At 44.7% G+C, this 9,890-nt stretch overlaps 1 long non-coding RNA gene across 1 annotated transcript; it reads right to left on the bottom strand.

The window, feature by feature from the left end:
• Positions 1-1,723: 1,723 nt before the first annotated feature.
• LOC136351431 (uncharacterized) lies at positions 1,724-6,112 on the bottom strand. The gene is made up of 6 exons (XR_010734525.1): positions 5,761-6,112; positions 4,400-4,495; positions 2,907-3,084; positions 2,520-2,709; positions 2,342-2,447; positions 1,724-2,270 (listed from the first exon to the last, which is right to left on the bottom strand). It is a non-coding gene; the product is annotated as an uncharacterized lncRNA (long non-coding RNA).
• Between the last annotated feature and the right edge of the window lie 3,778 nt (positions 6,113-9,890).

The raw sequence follows: 9,890 nt of genomic DNA, 5'->3' as shown, positions 1-9,890 counted from the left end.
TGTTAATCAAATCATGAAAGAGTGGTCCTGTCTCGATGATTACATGGCTACCTATCGACAAGAGGTACGTAAATTGGAAGACAAGTTTGATGGATTGGAGCTAACTCATTTTCTCCGCATGATAACGAAGCAGCCGACAGGCTGGCCAATTTTTGTTCGAAACGAGAAGCAGCACCTTCCGATGTGTTTGTTGAGCATCTTTATGAACCGACAGTACCAAGAAAAGAAGTAATCGAGACGGCAGGCACCCAAGAAGTAAGCATGATCGACACCGATTGGAGAGAGCCCTTCATCAAGTTTTTGACCAAACAAGAGCTCCTTCAAGACAAAGACGAAGCCGAGCGGATTTCTCAACGCAACAAGCTTTATGTCATGCATGAGACCGAGCTATATAAGAAAAGCCCTTCAGGAATTTTGCAAGATATTCACTGTGTCTTTGGAGGAGGGAAGGCAATTGCTGCAAGATATTCACTCGGGCATTTGTGGGAATCACGCTGGCGCACGAACAATTGTTGGCAAGGCTTATCGTCAGGGTTTTTTCTGGCCCACTGCAGTATCTGACGCTGACAAAATTGTGCGAACATGTGAAGGTTGTCAATTTTTTCCTAGACAAATTCACCTACCAGCCCAGGAGTTGCAAACTATCCCATTGTCCTGGCCGTTTGCGGTTTGGGTGCTTGATATGGTTGGCCCTTTCAAAAGGGCTACTGGTGGTTTCACTCATCTTTTTGTAGCTGTGGACAAGTTTTGCAAGTGGATTGAAGCCAAACCCGTCGTCACAATCACTGCTGAAAAAGCCCGAGATTTCTTCATCAATATTATGCACTGGTTTGGGGTACCCAATCGTATTAACACTGACAATGGTACTCAATTCACTGGTGGTGCGTTTAAAGACTTCTGTGAAGACTTTGGCATCAAAATTTGTTATGCCTCCGTAGCGCACCCAATTAGCAATGGACAAGTTGAACGCGCTAATGGTATGGTACTTCAAGGCATCAAAGCACGAGTTTTTGACCGACTGCATCCCTACACTGGCAAGTGGGTTGATCAACTGTCGTCGGTACTTTGATCTCTGCGCACTACACCCAGTCGGGCTACAGGGCAATCACCGTTCTTCTTGGTTTATGGCGCGGAAGCAATGTTGCCGAGTGAAGTAGAATTTGAGTCCCTGCGATTTCTCAACTTCAAGGAGGAGCGCTACGGAGAAGATCGAATTGACGGTCTCAACCGACTGGAGGAAGCTCACGAAGCAGGTCTGATTCACAAGGATTGCGACGCTACCACAGCCGCTGTTCGGTCGCGCACATTTTTAGTCGGAGACATGGTCTTGAGAAAGATTCAATCCACACGGGATCGACACAAGTTATCTCCTTTATGGGAAGGACCATTTATAATCTCTGAGGTTACTCGGCCAGGATCTTATCGACTCAAGCGTGAAGATGGTACAGACGTCGATAACTCTTGGAATATTGAGCATCTTCGTCGTTTCTATGCTTAGGCATTACTTTTGTATATTCTTTCCCTCTTTGACTACCAACATTAAGTTATCTCTTGAGTTACCAGTCAGGGGCTACTATAATAATAATGGAGTGTGATTTTTATCAGTTCAATTTGCTTACTTGATTTATCATTGCCCTGTCTGATTTTTTGGCTTAGCTAATGAGGACTGAAAGTTTTTTGAGGACTTTTGCGGGTTCTAGGCTCAATAAGGTTTGACAAGAACTTTTAAGAAATCAAATGCTAAGTTTAAATTATCAAGCACAGCATAAATACATCAGTATTGTACAAATTGAGCCTCCAGCATCAAAGATTACATCATCAATCGGATTCAGTTTTTTCATCATCAGTTATATCAGCCCCAGTCGAACCAAGGTTGGAATCTTGGAATCTCTCTACAACGTCTACAACAATCTTGACCGCAGCTTTCTGGGCATCATTGATAAGCTCAAGGGCGTCTTCTTCACTTGTTCCGTCTGCAAAGCCATCAATGTCATCAATATTGATCTTCGGATACAAAGATTTAGTCATCGCCAAGGCCATGCTTGCTCCCATGCTCCTAGCATCTTTAATATTTTTGAAATATATATCCGGAGTAGTTCTCAGCTTGTCAATGATTTCAACAGCATCGAATGAACTCGGACCATTGTTATTAAAGAACGTAGCTTGGACAAGTGGTGTAGCAGCATTGGAAACCTCATCCCTAGCTCCTTCAAGTTTCTTGATCTTGTTGACTAAGACTTCGAATTGAGCTTGAGATTTAATCTTGCGATCTGCATAGAAGGAATATATCAACATCTGGGTGCGAAGACAAGATTAATTTTGGAATTTAAACTGCAATTACCTTTGACATCTTTGAGAGCCGAGTCTCTATGCTTGGTCAGTTCGTCCTTGTCTTTTTCAAGAGCTTTGATTCACTTTTCTAGCTCGGTGATCTTGGCAGTTTGTAACTGTTGTACATCCTAGCGGTTAGTTGAATGCAAACATCAACTTGGAATAAGTTAACCAAGGATAGAGGGTACCTTTTGATGAACCACTCAGCTCGAAGTTGACTTCTTGAAGCTCAGCAAGTCGATCCCTGAGATCATGTTCAGTCTTACTGTCTAGCTCCCTGGTTTCATGAAGTTGAGCTCTGGTTGCTTCCAGAGTTCCAAGATGAGGGACTAGTTTCTCAAGGGTTGCAGTTTTTTCTTCGTTTCGAAGATGGATTCTCTGCATTACAAATTTATTCAGTTCAGCGAATTGGCCAACAGCATGAGTAAAGCTATATTGTCGACCCCCGATTTTGGAAATCGGAAATCTTCTGTGTTTATCAGTACCAATCTCTGGATCAGTAGTTGGTACACACATACATAGCCGAATCACAACATATCACGAATGAATTCAGGCTAAGAGAGTTAAATGCTTACATTAGGGCTAGGCAGGCCAACAACTATCAGAGAAACAATAGCGGAAGACAAAGATAATACAAGGGCCCGGTTGACATGCCACAAGTAGTCGACTGGGGAACGAGACCTAGAATGGAACAGCACTCCGATCATCTTGTTAGGTATGCAAGCATACTAACAAGGGCTTCTCTTCAATACTCTGCTAAAAGATATATAGAGCAACAATGAGTACAAAAGTACTCAGCAAGCCACCACACAAAATGCAGTAATGCACAGGATAATACAAGGAGTGGCTATGGTTACTTTGCGTAAAGTTGAGTTTTCAAGTATCATTTCACAAACCTAAGACCTAGCATTGACTTATCAAATTTTAATTCCATTGTTCATTAAACAGCGACGGTTCTGTCCACCATCCATTGTGTTCCCAAGGATAGCTTCCCGCCACTGGCCGTCATGGTTTTCTGGGGTCTACCCCTTCTCGCCTCTCGAGAAGTTGATCCACCAGTACAAAATCATCATGCAACTTCCCACCCAATCAGTTTAAGAATTTAGAGTCTAGCCAAGTGTAATACATATCCCGGTGCTCATTAACCACGAGCACGGCTATTCGAATAGATTTGGTTTACTCACACTGCAGTGGATGTACACTTTACCCGTACTCCGCGACTTGCCCAACACATGAGCCTACGTCCCAACGAATGAGATTTGCCACGGCAAAGCCTTTCAATAACCTCACATTGGTAGTACCCACTCCATGAACTATAGCCCTCATGCACTCTAGGCATCATAAGTTTCTAGCAGTGAGAGGAGTTCTAGCGCTCCCGTGAAGGGAAGACTAGCACATGCATTAAATTATAGTTAAGTTTAGGTTTACACATGGCAGTCCTACCGATGGTGACACCACTGTAGGCACCCGCCCCTTGCGGTCCTACCAATGGCTGCCCACCGTAGAACCTGCCTCACACACATCAACAAAACCACTATGCAGGGATACTGCCTCCGCTCGGCTATTTACTCCGCTAGGTCTATACCCACTCGAGAAGTACGGTTATATGGGGGTCGTTTCATGCTTAGCTTCATGGCTCGGTCCTTAACTGATTAGGGACGACACTAGCCTTTACCGGACACCACCCAAGTCCTCCGGCCGCCCCAATCGAAAACATTTGTTTAGTTTTAATTTTCTTTCACAAATCATCTCATCAATGTCATGGCAATGTGGCATTCATGTCACCACATGCCGTATCTCAACTACCTTCCCCAAGGTAGTTGCCCACGCATAAAGCATTTGATAAATATGAGAATGCATGAATCTAAATTAGCATTACTAAGCATTTGTCATAAGTGACTAGGGACTCATACGTAATTATGGGTACAAGGGAATAATGAGATAAGCAATAATCAAAGGCATGGCATAATAACAAATAGGATATTCATCACCGCATGCAATTTTATTTGTAAACAAAGCAATTTCACAATTGGGATCAACATGCTCAAGGGTTGGGGTGATGACTTGCCTGCTCAGGATAGTTCTTATTCTTGATATAATCTTGATCAACCTTCACCTCCTGGTAGCTGCATACGTTGCCTCACGACTAACCGATATACAATTTCTATAATACGCGAGAAAAACCAATATTCAAACAACAATCAAATATGCACAAACAAAATATAATTGTTGGGGATTGAACCTAGGGCTATTCATACTACTCGGTCTTGCTAATGGATAAGGTTTCTTAATCTTCTATTGTCATGGCGGCTTATTTAGGAGCTATAATCATCATAATATAAATGAGAAACACATTTCGTTAATTTGGAGTTGATCTATCTATTGAGTTATGGAAGGGGTATGACCACATATGCTTCTAATTAGTTTACATGGGTTTTACAGTGATAAAGCATGTTAAGGAGAATTATTCCCCTACCTAGTTTACTGTACAGTAATCAATTTTATTTATTAGCACACTCTTTAGGTTAACCAATATCTAATCATTTGACATTAATTATTTAATAATTATAAATATATTTTATTGAATGGTAAATTATATACCATTGGAAAGCTTATGAATTTAGATGAATTTAGGTTCAAGTTTCACTCAAATCCGAGTTAATATGAGTGAGTTATGCCTGTTTAAAGATTCAAATTTGTATTAATGCCGATAATTGGGAAACAGTACTGTTCCTAATTGATTTGTTTTTAATCCAACATTATCCACAAGCTACTGTGACTGACAGGTGGGACCAGCCCAGGTTGACTAGGGTCAAACCGGCTGCTTTTATTCACTGGTGGGCCCCATACGTCATATAGAGTAAACTTAATTTTGATTTTAGTTAGATTTCTAATCATCCGGACCCACACGTCATAGACTCGGCTAATCATCATTAAGGAGAGGATTACTGTTGGCTAATTACATGTGGGTCCCACACGGTTCTCTCTCTCTCGTTCTTTTCCCCATCGTCTTCAACTTCCAGCCATCGGGAGGCAGCCCCAGGGCACGGCTGGGCGCGACGGCACGGGGCCGGGGCGGCACGGCGGCGTCCAGGGGGTGTGCGGAGGTGCTCCGGCAAATGCGGCGTGCGGCGGCGCCTAGGCATGTGGCACGACACGGCTGCCATGACCGAGCTCGAGGAGGTTTGGGGCTTGGGTGATTGGGACGGTCTCCGGCCAAATTGATGGGCGCAGGAGCATCTACGGTGTATGGGCGTTCGATTTCTCCAGAAAGATGGGAGGGAGAGCACCCGGGATGGCCTGTCCACGCTGAGCTCGTCAGCGGCGGAACGGCGGCCAGGGCGGCACAGCCATAGGCATTAATCGTACAAACTGGAGCCGGCGCTAGCTATTAGAGGTGTAGAGGATGCTATGGGCTCGAGGTTTTACCCTGAGATGGAGAGACGGCGAAGGGCGGCGACGCGTGGTGTGGTGCAGACGAAGCAGACGCGGCTAGCTGTTGGTGACGCCCGAAAGTGTTCGACGCGTGGTTCCCGGTGTCCAGCGGTCCTCGGCTTCCCCAATGGCAATGGCGGCAGCACGACACCCCCTCCACTCCCTCCAACCTCTAGGTCCGGACGGGGAGTCCCTCAATATGGTCTTTGGTAGCGGTGAGATTACGCACACAAGGTGTTCGATGAAATGTATTCGGGAAGAAAGCTGAGAGGAATAGGGATTTTTGTTGGGGGCTTAGCTTAGGGTGTAAGGAAACGGTGTGGATAAGATCGCCAGCACATGCCCAGGCGAAATAGGGCTCTAATGGCTATCGGATAAGGGCAAGGAGGTGGATGACGCAGATAAGGTTTGATCTCCTCCTCCATTAAGGTTTTGTGGCCTAATCATTGCATCTATAGCCTATATACTGCGTGTTCTAGCTCTAGCTGTGGTAGGAGGCTCCGTTTTATCCATTGGGCGTGAATGGGGGCGACGGGATGCGCGTGTCTAGGTGATGAAGGTGGGCGTGGCGACGGCGTCGCGCGCACATGGGCGATGGCGTAGCTCCGTGTTTCCTGGAGGGAATCCGGGAGAGCGGTTAGAGGTGCGGCTTGGCGTGGCACGGGCCCTGGCACGACGCGGCATGGAAGGGACGACGGGCGCGGGCGTGGGTCCGGCGCGAGCACGGCGCGATACAACGCGATGCGGGTGCGGAGCGGCAAGTGCGGTGCGGCTAGGGTTGGGGTCAGACGCGGCTGAGTGGAAGGAAGCGCGGTGCGGTGTGGCACGGGCGTGACTGGCGTGGCCGGGAGCGATGTAGTGCACGTGGTAGACGGGATCGAACGGTTGGCGGACAATGAATAGTGGCGGCTGGGAAAAGAGAGAAAAGGAAGAAAAAGGGAAAGGAAGGAAAGGGAGGGGCTAATCTGCAAAAGTGAATGGGATTGGATTTGAATTGAAATGTAATATATACATTTTGGTTTGAGATTTCAATTATTTGATTTGAATATTTATTCATTTATTTGGTTATTTGTTACACCCCAAGTGAGTTTGCTTCCCATTAGATTATCCAAAAAAAATTATCCAATATACTTGGAGGCTTTGATAGTTCTTTAATTAATTAAAATATTCAATGTGACAATTATTAGTACAATAGCACATTGGTTGAACTTATTTGTATAACAATGTATTCATGTAAATTGTATTTATTATTTAGATGCGCATCTTTAATTTGATTTCTCCGTTGAGATGATTTACGGTTTGGCAAGCAATAACAATCATAACAACCAGCATGATGCAAAAGTTTTAAAAAGTTCGAAATTTTAGTGATTTTTATTGTCGGGAATTTTCAGGATGTTACAAACCTACCCCCCTTAAAGGAATCTCATCCCCGAGATTCGGTGGAATTACAGGGTCATTAGACTGCTCAACTTAAATATTGTTTGACAAACAAACATGCTAATTGAATGTAGGAAATCCAGGGTCTTCGTGGCTTCCAGACTTCATGAGTTGATGAGCGAAGCAAAGCGTCACTCTTTGTACTTCCGCTGTCTTGGTCAGCAAAGGACTTAGTTGACAGTCTTGAGGCACATGATCCGTCCTTTCACAGAGGAAGCAGGTGATCTTCGTTGTTGGGCATTCTTCGATTGGATGGTCTTCGTCACATTAGGGGCATCGAGTAACGCAATTACTACCGTAGTGTCCTATCTTTCCGCAACGACTACATGCCTTAACCTTCGAAACTCCTTTGGATGGGTCTTCATCTTTGTCATCTTCTGGAATAATGCGTGAAGGCAGTACTTCTTGTTCTTGTTCTTCTTTGACACCTTGGGTACAGTCTATCACATAATGTCCAAATTGTCCACAAGAAAAGCAGCATCCATCTCTCCTCGGTTTCCATAGTTGTAACTCGTCAACTTCTTCAGGCAAATCACCGATTTCTATTCCCATTTTACTGAGATCCAATTCAGCACAGGTTATTAGTGGTGACATCTTTCTTTTCCGTTTTTCTTTCCACCAATGTGGTGTAGTTCCTCCTCTACGAAATTGCTGATACAGAGGTTTTGGATAGAATGAATGTGGCCTTGGTGTTGGTAGTATTCCTGCCCTCATATTATTTTTTGGGTGTCGGGGTATATTCCTTACTTGTCCATTTCCCGGCTTTTTCTTGGGGCAATCCAAGGCGTAATGTCCTTTCCTGCCACATCTATAACATGTGACGTTTGTCCTCTGTTTTGCTGGAGTTAGATGGCAACTTCCATTGGTAGAATATTGCTTTAGGTAGTTTAGACCGATGCCGCACTCTTCAGGCTTTAGCGAGGACTGAACCCGTTCTTTATCACGAGAAACTTCGGGAGGATCTTCAGATAGTAGCATGGGCTGGTTTATTCCCATATTCTGTAGGTCTTGTAAGTTGGAGGAATTCTTGTTTCTCGGTGTCAGTTGGTCCATGTTTTCACGTCCTTTGATAGATTACTCAGTTAGAAGTTAGCATATTGATAGTTAGTAAACTAAAATTCTCAGCATCAATAGTAGCATGACACTGCTGAATCGATGTCTTTCTTCTTCATCTATTCATTCCTTAAGATTATATTATAAATCCTGTCGATGACGCTTATGGTCACATCCTTTGCAGTTTTACTGTCCAATGGTACCGAATATGCTCAATTCCCTTGTCCAACGGTGAATGAACCATATAGAATTCCTCATCCATATTTTCCTCACAAGTTATTGATTCTCTTGAGGTCTCCTCATGATAGGCTACATCTCATCATCCCACCATTTAACTAAGATGGGTGGACGAGAGTCTTCAACTGACCGTATTCGAAGAACTTCTTCTTCATCGCCAATTATTGGGCCTATACATTTACACAGATAGCGATAAAGTGGTTGAAGAGAATTTTTTCAATATAAATGGATTCAGAGGATTAAGTACCTATTATGATCTTCGGTGGAGGACGAGCTGGCCCTTGTACTTTGTCAAAAGTACTGGCCTCTGGACCAGTATTGGTATCATTTAAGGGAGGGCTGCTCGCTTGTCCCTCTGTCTCTGGGATGTCTTTATTTTGTTCAACACCCGGCTGATCTCTAGTCGGGGGCTCCTGGTTAGCACCAGTTTCAGCTTCTGCCGACTGGTTTCCAGTCGAGGGCTCATTCCCAGTCTCTACATTGTCGGTCGCCGACTGACTACCAGTCGGGCGGTCTTCTTCCTTATCAGTCGACTTAGGGTCTTTTCCAGATGGATCGATATTAGATGGTTTCCTGCAGGTTGGAGATGTGCTATCAACATTATATTGATGATGCATGTTTGACAATACAGGAGAGATTACAAGCTGATTCATACCTGGACGACTTCTTGATTTTGGGTATTGGACGACTGGATGTTTTCATCTTTGGCGGGTTAGCCTGTCTTGGCTGTTTTCCAGTCGCCTCTTTGTTACTGGCTTTCTTAGCATTGTTGCCTTCATCGTCGCTTAGGACCAGTTTCTTCTTCTGAGAGCCTGACTGGTTAGTCGGTTTTGGGGTGCTTGGTTGAGGAGTCGGCTGGATTTTCGGACCCCCACTAGCTTGACCATGTTGTCGAGGAGAGCGGCGTTGGGCGGTTAGAAGGTCAGACTTCATCAGAGAAAATTCCTGCATATGACATTTCAATTCTTCAGCTAGCATTACAAAGGATGGAGATATTATGTGAAAGGTAGAATGGTTCAATACTTACCGGAGGAGGGTTGAAAGCATTATATGGTACCACCGGTAATATGTGTGAATAGCTGACCACGATACTGGTTGAGAAAATCTTAGGCATCCTCTCCTTCATGATCTTGAATTCGAGGGACTCTGGATCTTCACGGTTGGGGTCATTTTTGCCATCAAACTCAAAAGCAGTGCAGGATCTCTCCTTGATAGGCGCCAGTCGGCTCTTGATAAAGTGCCGAGTGATTTGCTCCCCTTGCTGACCTTGCTCTTTAAGCTTCAGCATGCGCTCCATCAGGGTAAGCGCTTGAGCAGCTTCATCTCCCATTGGAAGCGAGTTCCATGTGTCTTGGTATGTTGGAGGAAGGCAAGAGTACTCGGGAAGCGCCGGTTCA

The sequence above is a fragment of the Oryza sativa genome, chromosome 8 (assembly GCF_034140825.1).
Source record: "Oryza sativa Japonica Group chromosome 8, ASM3414082v1".
NCBI lineage: Eukaryota > Viridiplantae > Streptophyta > Magnoliopsida > Poales > Poaceae > Oryza > Oryza sativa.
The sequence above is the reverse complement of the archived record's forward strand: the minus strand, read 5'-3'. Positions and strand labels throughout refer to the sequence as shown.